The sequence below is a fragment of the Balaenoptera physalus genome (genome assembly GCF_965194825.1).
Source record: "Balaenoptera physalus genome assembly, chromosome: 2".
In the NCBI taxonomy this organism is placed as follows: domain Eukaryota; kingdom Metazoa; phylum Chordata; class Mammalia; order Artiodactyla; family Balaenopteridae; genus Balaenoptera; species Balaenoptera physalus.
This window is the reverse complement of record NC_138883.1, coordinates 3,960,786-3,973,343: the sequence shown is the minus strand read 5'-3', so window position 1 is coordinate 3,973,343 and position 12,558 is coordinate 3,960,786. Positions and strand designations below refer to the sequence as shown.

At 44.6% G+C, this 12,558-nt stretch overlaps 1 long non-coding RNA gene across 1 annotated transcript in view; it reads left to right on the top strand.

Annotated features, from left to right (window-relative positions):
* The window catches only part of LOC309654825, a 32,523-nt gene extending 20,626 nt beyond the window's left edge, over positions 1-11,897 (top strand). Inside the window, exons 2-3 of the long non-coding RNA XR_014260461.1 lie at positions 4,291-4,366; positions 10,075-11,897. This is a non-coding gene — a long non-coding RNA (uncharacterized lncRNA). The remainder of the gene's footprint in view (positions 1-4,290; positions 4,367-10,074) is intronic.
* Positions 11,898-12,558: the final 661 nt, after the last annotated feature.

The window sequence follows — 12,558 nt, the reverse complement described above, 5'->3', positions numbered from 1 at the left end:
ATGAAAATCTTACTCATGGTATTAAAACCTTAATACTCAGTAAAACAGCATATTAGACCTACCTGTAAACAGAATTTGTGAAATAAAAGGTAGAATGAAAGAAATTACCTAGTGACATACAGAGAAAAAAAGAGGTCAGAAAAAAAGAAAGTGGTTAAGAGACACAAGAATCGAATTAATAGTATAATGTCATCTAATTGACGTTCTAGAAGAAGGCAATAGAAAGAACAGGACTGAAAGGTGAACTACATGAAGATATAATGACTAAGAATTTCCCAGAATTGATAATAGATGGGAATCTTTAGATTCAAGATGCCTGGTGAGTCTGTAGCAGGATAAATAAAAATGAATTCATGCCTGACATATCAAAGTAAAGCTGCAGGAGACCAAAAACAAAACAAAAGCATAAAAGCAGCCATTTATTCATTCACCCATGTATAAAAGAGATATTTTTTGAACGCCTACTAGATGTCAGGCACTCATGTAGACGTTTGGGATACATCAGTGAAAAAAATACACAGAATTCTTGCTCATTCTCACAGGGGAGATAGATAATGAACAATAAGCATAATTAAGTAAATTTTACAGTGTGTTAGAAAGTGATGGACGTGCTATGAGAAAAAAAGAACAAAATGGGGGGATTTGGAATATGTGTGCAGTGGGGAGAAGTTGGGGCAGAGTGCAGTATTTAATAAAATGTCAGGGGAGGCCTCTTTGAGAAGGTAAAGTCTGAGCAAAGACTTGCAGTAGAGGACGGAGTTAGTGATACAGAAAGAGGGGGTGGCATTTCAGGCAGAGGGAAACAGCTAAAGGGTCCCTTGGCTGCGTAGCTTCTTCTGTAAAGTATTTGTTCAAAGCTTTTGTCCAATATTTTAATTGCATTGTTTGTGCTTTTATTACTGAGTTGTAAGAATGTTTTTATATATTCTGCTTAAGTCCCTTATCAGATTGTAAATTACAGATCTATTCTCCCAAGCTGGCTCGTCTGTCCAGTGTCTTAACGGGTCATTTGAAAGGCAGATTTTGTTCATTTTGATGACATCCATTTTTATCAAGTTTTACTTTCATGTTTTGTGGTGGTTTGGGTCTTATTAAGAACACTTTGCCTGCCCCAGGGTCACAAATAATTTGTCTATTTTCTAGAAATTTTATATTTTTGGCGTTTATGTTTAGGTCTGTGATCCATTTCAAGTTAACTTTTGTGTGTGATGTGAGGTAGGGGTTGAGGTTTATATTTTTATGTATGTTTATCAATATTTGTTTTAAAGACTTTATTTCTCCCAATGATTTACCTTGGCCCATTTTTAAAAAATCAATTGGCCATATACACATGGTTCTATTTCTGGGTTCTCTATTCTGTTCCATTGATCTAGATGTCTATCCTTACACCAATACCATACTATTGCTTCATAGTAGGTCTTAAAATTCAGCGGTATAAATCCTCCCACTTTGTTGTTTTTCAGAATTGCTTTGGCTATTCTCGGTCCTTGAATTTTCATATAAATTTTAGAATCACCTTATCAACTGCCACAAAAAGACAGGTGTCATTATAATTGAGATTCCCACTGAATCTATAGATTATTGAGGGCAAAACTGACATCTAACAATATCAAGTCTTTGGATCCATGAAGAGGATATATCTCTTTATTTCTTTATGCCATCTTTAATTTCTCTCAGCAGTGTTTTATAGTTTTTAGAGTACACAGGTCTGGTACATATTGTGTGAAATTTATCCCTAGGCACTCATGTATTTTATGCTATTGTAAATAGTATTGTTTTTTAAGCTTTTTTTTTCAAAACAAACAACTTTTTATTGACGTATAGTTGATTTACAATGTTGTGTTAGTTTCAGGTGTACAGCAAAGTGAGTCAGTTTATATACATACATATGTCGGGTAGAGAGTTACCTTATACCCTTCACTCACCTTTTCTAATGATAACACCTAAGTCATGGAACAGTTATGAAAACTAAGAAATTAACACTGGTAAAGTGCTATTAACTAAACTACAAATTTTATTTGGATTTTACCAGTTTTTCCACCAACGTTCCTTTTCATTTCCAGGATCCAACCCAGGATCCCACACTGCCCTTAGTCGGCGCCCTCCTTAGCCCACTACAGTCGGTGCATTTGCTCAGTGTTTCTGTCTTTCAGGACTTGGCACTCTTGAAGAGTAGAGGTCAGGTGTTTCCTAGAACATCCCTCAATTTCTGTTTGTCTCACGCCTTCTCATAATTATTTGAGGTTCTGCATCACTAAGAAGAATACCACGGGAGTAACGTGAGCTATATCAGTGAGTCCCCGGTGCTACCGTGTCTTATTACTGGTGACACGAACTTTCATCACTTGGTAAAGATGGTGTCTGTCAGATTCCTCCACTCTATAGCCACTATTTTTCTTTTTGTAATTCGTAACTTTAGGGCAGGGAGATACTTTGAGACAATGCAAAGGTTTTGTTTCCTCTTAAACTTTTGTCCACTAGTTTTAGCATCCATTAGTGTACCTTGCCTCCATGGTTTCTGTGGAATTCTAACAGTGATTCTTCTATTCCCCCCTCACTCCTTTTCACATGTATTGATTGGATTTCTTCTGTAAGGAGGTATCGTTCTTTGTCCCCTATTTATTTATTTATTACATTATTAATTTATATTTCTGTAGACTAAAATATATTTACTTTATTATTTGGGTTATAATCCAATACTATCATTGTTTATTCTGTTGCTAATATTATTACAGCTTTGGCCATTGGGAGCTCTTTCAGATTGGCTCCTATGCCTTTTCAGTATTCCCCCATCCTTTTGCTTTTTGTTTATATAACACATTTATAATACAGCATTTTAAATTTTCAATTACCAACTGTTCTTTGCTAGTATGTGGACAAACAATTGACTTTTGTATATTTAAAATGGGTTTCTTTTCTTTTTTTTTAACATCTTTATTGGAGTATAGTTGCTTTACAATGGTGTGTTAGTTTCTGCTTTATAACAAAGTGAATCAGCTATACATATACATATATCCCCATATCTCCTCCCTCAAGCATCTCCCTCCCACCCTCCCACCCTCCCTATCCCACCCCTCTAGGTGGTCACAAAGCACTGAGCTGATCTCCCTGTGCTATGCGGCTGCTTCCCACTAGCTATCTATTTTACATTTGGTAGTGTATATATGTCCATTCCACTCTCTCACTTCGTCCCAGCTTACCTTTCTCCCTCCCCGTGTCCTCAAGTCCATTCTCTACGTCTGCGTCTTTATTCCTGTCCTGCCCCTAGGTTCTTCAGAACTGTTATATTTGTTTGTTTGTTTTTTAGATTCCATATATATGTGTTAGCATACGATATTTGTTTTTCTTCTTCTGACTTACTTCACTCTGTATGACAGACTCTAGGTCCATCCACCTCACTACAAATAACCCAATTTCATTTCTTTTTATGGCTGAGTAATATTCCATTGTATATATGTGCCACATCCTCTTTATCCATTCATCTGTCGATGGATGCTTAGGTTGCTTCCATGACCTGGCTATTGTAAATAGTGCTGCAATGAACATTGTGGTACATGACTCATTTTGAATTATGGTTTTCTCAGGGTATATGCCCAGTAGTGGGATTGCTGGGTTGTATGGTAGTTCTATTTTTAGTTTTTTAAGGAACCTCCATACCGTTCTCCATAGTGGCTGTATCAATTTACATTCCCACCAACAGTGCAAGAGGGTTCCCTTTTCTCCACACCCTGTCCAGAATTTGTTTGTAGGTTTTTTGGTGATGGCCATTCTGACTGGTGTGAGGTGATACCTCATTGTAGCTTTGATTTGCATTTCTCTAATGATTAGTGATGTTGAGCATCCTTTCATGTGTTTGTTGGCAATCTGTATATCTTCTTTGGAGAAATGTCTATTTACGTCTTCTGCCCATTTTTGCATTGGGTTGTTTGTTTTTTTCATATTGAGGTGCATGAGCTGCTTGTATATTTTGGAGATTAATCCTTTGTCAGTTGCTTCATTTGCAAATATTTTCTCCCTAAAATGGGTTTCTTATAAGCAACAAATAGCTGAGTCTTGCTTTTTTATCCAGTGTCACAGTCTCAGCCTTTTATTGAAGAAGTTAGACCTTTACATTTAATATAATTATCAGCATCATTTGGTATAGGTCTGCCATAATTTCATTTGTTTCTTATTTGTCCCATCTGTCTTTTGCTCCTTTTTTCCTTTCTTCTTTGCAATTAGTTGTGTTTTTTTAATTCCATTTTCTCCACAGATATCTAATAAACTGTATCTCTTTGTTCTAATTTTTAGGAGTAGCTCCAGGATTTAAAATATACATAGCTAATTTATCACAGTCTACCTTCAACTGTTGTAAGTCACATACGACGTAAGTATCCTACAACAATATTCTTTCATTTAATTCTCTTATCCTATGTGCTATTGTTGTTTTTACCTTTCAATATGTAGTAAGCCCCAGAGTATATTGTTGATATTTTGTAGATTTTACCTTTCAATATATAGTAAGCCCCAGAGTATATTGTTGATATTTTGTTTTAAATGGTCAGTTGTCTTAAAATTTTTCTTTTAATAAGTGTTTTTAAATGCAGTTAGCAGAATAATGTTAAACATTTCATGTAAAATAAAAAATTATATTACATCTATGTTTGTATATTTTAATGTTTCGTATACAAAATGTATAGAAGGTTGACAATCAAACATTACTTCTTTCAGGGAATAGATTGAAGAGTTTATTATTATTAAGTTTCTATTTGTATCAAAATGAAATGAGTATACATGACATCTATAATTTAGCTATATTAATTCAAGTTTTTAAATAACACTTATGAACTGCCAGAATGCCACAAGTATCATTGTGAATAATCACTCTTAAAATGAGCTTTTGTTTATTTAAAAATTTTCTTTTACATTTCTCTACATATTTGCCACTTCTAATACTCTTGCCTCTTTTTTTGTAGATCCAGTTTTCCATCTGATATCATTTTCTTTCTGCTTCCTTTATTATTAACTACCTTTAATATTTCTTGTAGTACCAGTCTGCTGGCGCCATTAAAACTCTTTATTTTGCCTTCATTTTTGAAAGATATCTTTGCAGAATATAGAATTCTAGATGAACAGTTTCTTTCTTCCTTTCTCTATTTTAAAGCTGTTACCCCATTGACTTCCGGCTTACACTGTTTTCAAAAAGAATACTACTGTCATTTGTATATTGTTTCTCTATATGTCTCATTCTTCTCTGCCTGCATTTAGGATTTTTTCTTTCACTCTGGTTTCAGAAAATTGCTTATGATATACCTTGGTGTGGTTTTCTTTGTATTTATTCTACTTCATATTTGTTGAACTTCTCAGATTTGTAGGTTTATAGTTTTTATCAAATTTGGGTGTGGCATTTCAGCTGAGCTTCCCAGAAAGAACTCTTCTGTCGTTGAGAATAAAGGCCAACTGATGTGTTATTAATGACCTGGTAACCACTCTCCTCAGACTGCTGCCCAGGAGCCTGAACAAAGCGGTCCCAGTTTGGTGTTAACAGTGCTGTGGTGTGGGTTGGAATCTGGTGAGAATCTGAGGTTCTCTCAGCTCCTTGGAGAGCTGGGACGGCACTGCCACCACCTTTGGGCTTGGCTGTGGTGATGGATACACCACATGCTGCCCAGGATACAGGAAGGGCAGGAGTCCTTTGGAAAAGGGGAGCGGTTTGAGCTTGGGGAGTGGGCCTCTCCAGCAGACGCATCCACTGGGCAAGTCAACGACTGGTGGGGTGGGGGGTGAGTCTGCACTGTCTCTGGGGTCTTCCTCCCCAGGAAGGATCCGGACCGGCCAGGCACACATCCTCGAGCCTCCCTGAGAGGTTGGCATTGCTGAGCACCCGACTCCTCCAGGTCTCCTCTGCGTCCCCATCCTTAGCACCACATTTGCAGCTGTTGCTTTACCTCCCCCAGGGCTTGGCCCAAGCATGGAACTCAACCCTTTTCCCTTCTTTTCTCTAATAAACCACACGTGGGAGGCTCCTGCTGGAGTGGAGGGGCTGCTACGTGGCAGCCATGAGAACACCAGGGGTCACACCTTCCTCAGCCCTCTGCCTTGCCCTTCCCACCCGGCCCCCGCACCCCGCTCCCCCTCATCTGCCCTTCTCCCACCCTGCGGGTCTCCCTCCCCTCCAGGAACTTTCCTCCCCCAGAGAACCAGGGCTGGAACTAGGGTGAGGCAAATGAGGCACTCACTTCAAGCAAAACTTAAGGAAACACCAAAAAGCTCAGCAATGAAGATAAGTCACATTTAATGCAATATTTTTCAAAGTCAAAAGTTATGCAAAAAAAGCTCAACAACAACGAAAAATAAACAGCTCAATTCAAAAATGGGCAAAGGACTTGAACAGACATGTCTCCAAAGAAGTTACAGGAATGGCCAGCAAGCACATGAAAAGACGCTCAACATCATTAGTCATTAGGGAGATGCAAATCATAACCACAGTGAGATACCACTTCACACCCACTGGGATGGCTACACTTTTTTTTATTTATTTATTTTTTAAAATAAATTTATTTATTTATTTACTTATGGCTGTGTTGGGTCTTCGTTTCTGTGCGAGGGCTTTCTCTAGTTGCGGCAAGTGGGGGCCACTCTTCATCGCGGTGCGCGGGCCTTTCACTGTCGCGGCCTCTCTTGTTGCGGGGCACAGGCTCCAGACGCGCAGGCTCAGTAGTTGTGGCTCACGGGCCCAGTTGCTCCGCGGCATGTGGGATCTTCCCAGACCAGGGCTCGAACCCGTGTCCCCTGCATTGGCAGGCAGATTCTCAACCACTGCGCCACCAGGGAAGCCCCAATTTGTTTTTATTTTAATGGAAAATAGGAAGTGTTGGAAAGGATGTAGTGAAACTGAAACTCTTGTGCATTGCTGGTGGGAAAAAAAAAATGTTGCAGCTACCATGGAAAACAGTTTGGCATGTCCTCAAAAAGCTAAACACAGAATTACCATATAATCCGGGAATTCTACTTCTAAAAGAATTGAAGTCAGGGACTCAGAAAAATACTTGTACAACAGTGTTCATAGCAGCCCTATTCACAATGGCCAAAGGGTGGAAACAAACCCAAAAGTTCATCAACAGATGAATGGATAAACAAGATGTGGTCTATTCATACAGTGGAATGTTATTCAGTCATAAAACGGAAGAAAATTCTGACACTGTCTACAGCGTGGATGAACCTGGAGGACATTATGCTGAGTGAAATAAGTCAGTCACAAAAGAACAAATATTTGTGATTTCAATTCTATGAGTTACCTAGAGTAGTCAAATTCATAGAGACAGAAAGTAGAAGGGGAGTTTCCGGGAGCTGGGGGAGGGAGAATAAGGAGTTTGTGTTTAATGGGGACAGAGTTTCAGTTTGGGAAGATGGGAAAGTTCTGGGGATGGATGGTGGTGACGGTTGCTCAACAATATGAATGTATTTAATGCCACTGAATTGTACACCTAAATGTGGTTCAAATGATAAGTTTTATGTTATGTATATTTGACCACAACTTAAACAAAAATAGTGCAAAAAATCCATGATGAACAGAATACCAAAATTTAAAATAAAGACAAGATCTGTGCTATGACAGCCCTTCCTGGAGCCTGAGACAAAGAGAAAAACCACTAAGACTAATCCTGTCTTCACTTCAAATTTTGGTACTTTGTTCATCACAGATTTTTTGCATTACTTTGATTTTGTTAAATACTGCAGTAAAATGGGATTTATCTGGATAATTGAGATTGCGGATGCCCCCTGAAATTTTGCACGCAATGCCAGTGCCTCACCCTAGTTCCGGCCCTGAGGAATTCCATTTCAGCTACTGAAGTGATGAAGTCTCCCTCAATCCTCCCCCAGAGTCAGCCTCAGCAACTCCATCCCACCCGCCCCCTGCGGAGGCCACTCCCACGTCCCTTCTGGCAGCTGGATCAGGGCCAACCCCACTTTCTCTCTTTGAATTCCCCACTGCCATCCCTCCACAGAATAAAACCAAAGGCCTCTCGGAATATTATTCAGCCTTAAAAAGGAAGGAAAATCTGACTTATTCTATCACATGGCTGAACCTTGAGAACATTATTTTGAGTGAAATAAGCCCGACCCAAAAGGACAAATAGCATTCCACATAATGAGGTACTCAGAAAAGTCAAATTCATAGAGACAGGAAGTAGAAGGGTGGGTGCCAGGGGCTGGGGGAGGGGATAGGGTGTTGTTTAATGGCCACAGAGTTTCGGTTTAGGGAAGATCAAAGAGTTCTAGAAATGGATGGTGGTGATGGTTGTACAACAATGTGAATGGACTTAATGCCACTTGACTAAGCACTTAAAAATTATTAAAATGGTATATAATATGCTATGTAGATTTTACCACAATTTTTTCTAAAGGTGAAGTACAAACAAAAAACAGTGCCACCCTTGGTATATCCAAGGTAGTCTGACACAATGAGAGTTCACGGTGGAGCTTCCTTCCCCACTTTGTCCTCTGAACTCCGTGGACCAAAGTCACCGTCTCATCTGGCCAGAGGCCACTGCTTGTAAAACAGCAAAGATAAATATTTTCTACCTCGACTTGGGTAGGAGAATATAAACAGAAAGGATCCAGATGGATTTTTAAAGTCATCACGTTTTGTCCCCAAACACTTTTTCCAGCCCTGATATTGTCAACCGTCCTTAATTTGGAAAATGCACCTGGGACCACTCCTCCAGCCTGTGCCGTGAGTCACGCACTAGTCACAGCTCCTCTGGGACTGCAGACTGTCCTCACACAAGAGACGCCCTTGGCTGCTGTGACAAAGCATTTCTGTGCTCATCGTAACCACGCACACAGGGGCTGCAGCGGTGAACACGCACGATTTACATCTGAGGGACGGGACATGAGCCCAGAGTGGCCAAGTGACTTGCCCAAGGTCACACAGCTGGCCGAACCTTGGGCTGTGGGCTCTGGCCCCTCCCCCAGCACCCCTCCACCTTCCAGACACAGGACACGTCCTTGGGCATCTTAACGACAGCCGTGGGTGGACCTGGTTCAAGCCCATCTCCCCACCAGGCTCCCCAGCCCCATGGCAATTAATGCACGCAAATCGGAGGCCACAGGCCCCAGCCTGGCACAGCCAGGACCAGTCAGTCCTCTCAGGGCCTGCCTGTTTCCTCCTGCAAATGACGTTGGGGGCGTTCGTGGCGGGGGGCAGAACCCCCTGATAATGAGGCTTGATTGGACCGAGATGTTTCTGCCGAGGCCAGGGTGGCGCCTTGGCCAGAGCAAGTTCCCGGGCCGGCCTTTCCCAGACGGCCCCCATCTCTGCTTGGTATGCGACAAGGGTCTGAGCTGGGGTCCAGCTGCCTTCCCAGGCCATTCAAGTCAACTCCCGCAAAGGCTTTCTGTTGTTATTACCACCCTCTGCCATTGCCAGGGGCCGTTTTTGTCTTCCCAAATGGGAAAGTATCTTTTACTTTTCTCTTTTGACACTGACTATTTGGCCTAAAGCAGGGACCAATTAAACTAATTAATCCCCAGGCGCTTTGCCGATGGAGAGGCTAGGCTCTCACACTTCGGGTCATTCGAGTGGGAGTGAGCGAACTTGAGCATCCTTTGTGTGACTCTGACCTTTGGGCTGGACAGGCTTTGGCATGGCCTCCCCGGGCCGCCAGGGGTGCGTGTCCTGAGTCTCCCCGCCCCCCCTACCTGCCCCACTGGGGGGCACCAGGCCCTCCCAGCGGCTCTCACATCTTCACCTCGGACTCAAGCCAGGCTGCAGCTCCCAGGGGGACTGTTTCCCACTCCCATGCACAATTAGCACTTTCTCCTAGAAGGGGAATAAAGACCCCCAAACCTGGGAGAGCACGGTCAGCTAAAGGGAGGTTGCTCCGGGTAGAGTTCAAAGACCCCTGGGGTGGGAGCGCCCCGTCTTCAAGGCAGCTCAGCCCCCGGTTAACGGGTCCCTCGTCAAACGCGTTTTCTTCATGGACGACAGCAGACTTTCTTTGGCTCCGACAGGGGAGAGCAGCTGCCCACACTGTTTACTCAAATACCATTCTGGCAATATTCAGAGTGTGTTTTTTCTCTTCCCTGCAGGATCTGAAACCATCCGTGGGGCGGTTGGACGCACGCGTCCACACGTGGCTTTCCGGGGTGGCGTCTTTGCTGAGCGCAGAAATCCTGTTCCCCAGAGCCCTTCGCCGTGTTCCGCTGGGCCTACCCACCCCCGCTCCGCCCACTCCCGCTAATGGGCATGTTTCCGTGAACACTGAAGACGAAAAACATGCAATTTTGAATGTGTCTCTTTCACCGTCACACATTTCTTTTTATTGTGCGTCTTGGCTGTGCCCCACTTCAGAATTCCCAGGGACCCTCCCCAGCTCGGCTTTCAGAGGGTTTCGCACGTTTGACAACCCCCTCCCCAGAAAGCCAGAGGACACTGGACGCGGACTTTTGTAGGGTGTCTCCGAAAGCACTTTCAATAAAAGGCTCCGCGTCTTTGCCTCTGGTTTCCCTTTGCTGCTGGAGCTCTGGGCTTGCAGACCCAAGATCCGTTCCGCGGCCCTGCACACCCGGGTACATCTTGACAAGCACCGGCTTCCAGAACTTTGCACAACACTGCGACCACAAGCACTCAGGATATGTGAGGCCGCGTTTCCCAGTTGCCTTCTGACACTCCGGTCATTTCCTGGCCCAGAGGCATCTCCATGGGCTTGAACACCATCCCAGCGGGTCTCTCTTCCTCCAAATTAAGTACAAGCCCCTCAGTGGGGTTGTTCAGGGCCCCTCCAACATGCCCCCCGCCTTCCTGGCCGGCCTCCCCATGGAGCCCCTCCCTGCATCCCACATGCTGGTCTGAGAGGCTGCTTACCATTCAGCAAAGAGCCCGCACGCTCCTTCTGGGCCTTTCCTTGTGTGCTTCCTCCCGGCCCACTGGTTCTCCCTTTGTCCGCATCTCGGCCAGCTGCGATCCCACTGAGTCCCAACACCCCCGGCCCCTCACATATCTGCCTCTTGTTACAAATCATCACAAACTTCGTGGCTGAAAACTACACAAATGTATACCCTTACAGTTGGTCAGGAGTCCAGAATGGTCTCACCGGGCTAAAATCAAGGTGTGGGCAGGGCTGGCTCCTTCTGGAAGCTCCAGGGGAGAATCTGCGTCCTTGCCCTGTCCAGCTTCTACAGGCCACCAGAACGCCTTGGTCGTGGCCCTTTTCTCTGTCTTCCCAGGGCATCGCCATGACCTCTGTGTCCATCACTGCATCCTCTTTTCTCCGACTCTGACCCCACCATTTCCCTCTTTCCCTTATAAGGACCCGCGAGGTTGCGCTGGGCCCACCCGGGTAATCCAGGACCATCTTCCCATCTCAAGTCCCTTAGCTTCATCCCATCTGCAAAGTCCCTTCGGGGTCCCTCGTTCAGCCACGCGCAGGGCACAGCGCCCGGCCCGTTCCAGCTGACGGCCTTTCGCCTCCAGCCTCCCGTTTGATTTCCCAAAGCAACGTGGGAAGTAACAGGACAAAAGCATTAACCCCACGTTACAGGTGAAAAGAAAAATGAGGCGCACACAGCAGGCAACATGAGAGCAAGGCAGGGAAGGAAGGTGGGGCTCGGCGGCCCTGCCAGGTCTGCGGCGCGCGCCAGCAAGCGCTCACCCACAAGCTGGCCGGCTCACAGCTGCTCGGGCAGCGGGCATCCCGGGCCTCGAGGGCAGATGACCACAATGCACAAGGCAGGTCAGCAAGTCATTCCATGCCCTGGGTTCCCACTTCTGATCGCAGGCATTTCACGGTTGGAATGGAGAATCTCGCTTCTCTCCCAGACCTGCTTCTTTCCAGTGTAGCTGCTTGAAGAAAGAGCACTGGACGAAGGGGTAGAGAGACCTGGGCAATACAACAGCTGACGCGGACACGTGCACACACACACACACACACACACACACACACACACACACACACGCACACAAGCAACGGGGCATCCTGAGCCTCAGATCCCTCCTCGCTGCGGGATGTAAGGAGACTGACGTGTACATTCCAGGCCCTGGGCTTGAGAGGAAGGGGCGGGGCGTGTCCTCCTCTTCCTCTTCTCTCCTTGGCCCTGGCAGGAATGCAGATGGGATAGAGGGAGCTGCAGCAGCCATCTTAGGCCATGAGCTCAAAGTTTCTTTTTGAGGCCAGTAGACCTGTAGCCTACGTGTCTAGATTCCTGATGTTGTGGTGTCACCATATCATCCTGAACCATTTGGACTGTAACATGAGATAGAAAGAAACTCCCATCATGTTTAAGCCACTTTGGGGAGGGGGGGTTTGGGGGAAGATGTTTGTTCTAGCAGCCAAGCTAGTATCCTGACCATTACAGATGTGGGTACACAGACATGGTGGGGCTAAGGGCACTGCTACAATAAACCCAGACCTCCAAGGTCTGACCTCCAGAGTCCAGGACTCAGATTTTGTGAGCTGGAAAGCTGCTGACACTTGTGCTGCGGAAATCCTGTCATAAAAACGCTCCCTGTGACGCTTGGAAAGCTGAACACATCCTGAGGGCCCCTGGAACTTTAGAACTGGCTTGAAAGACTCA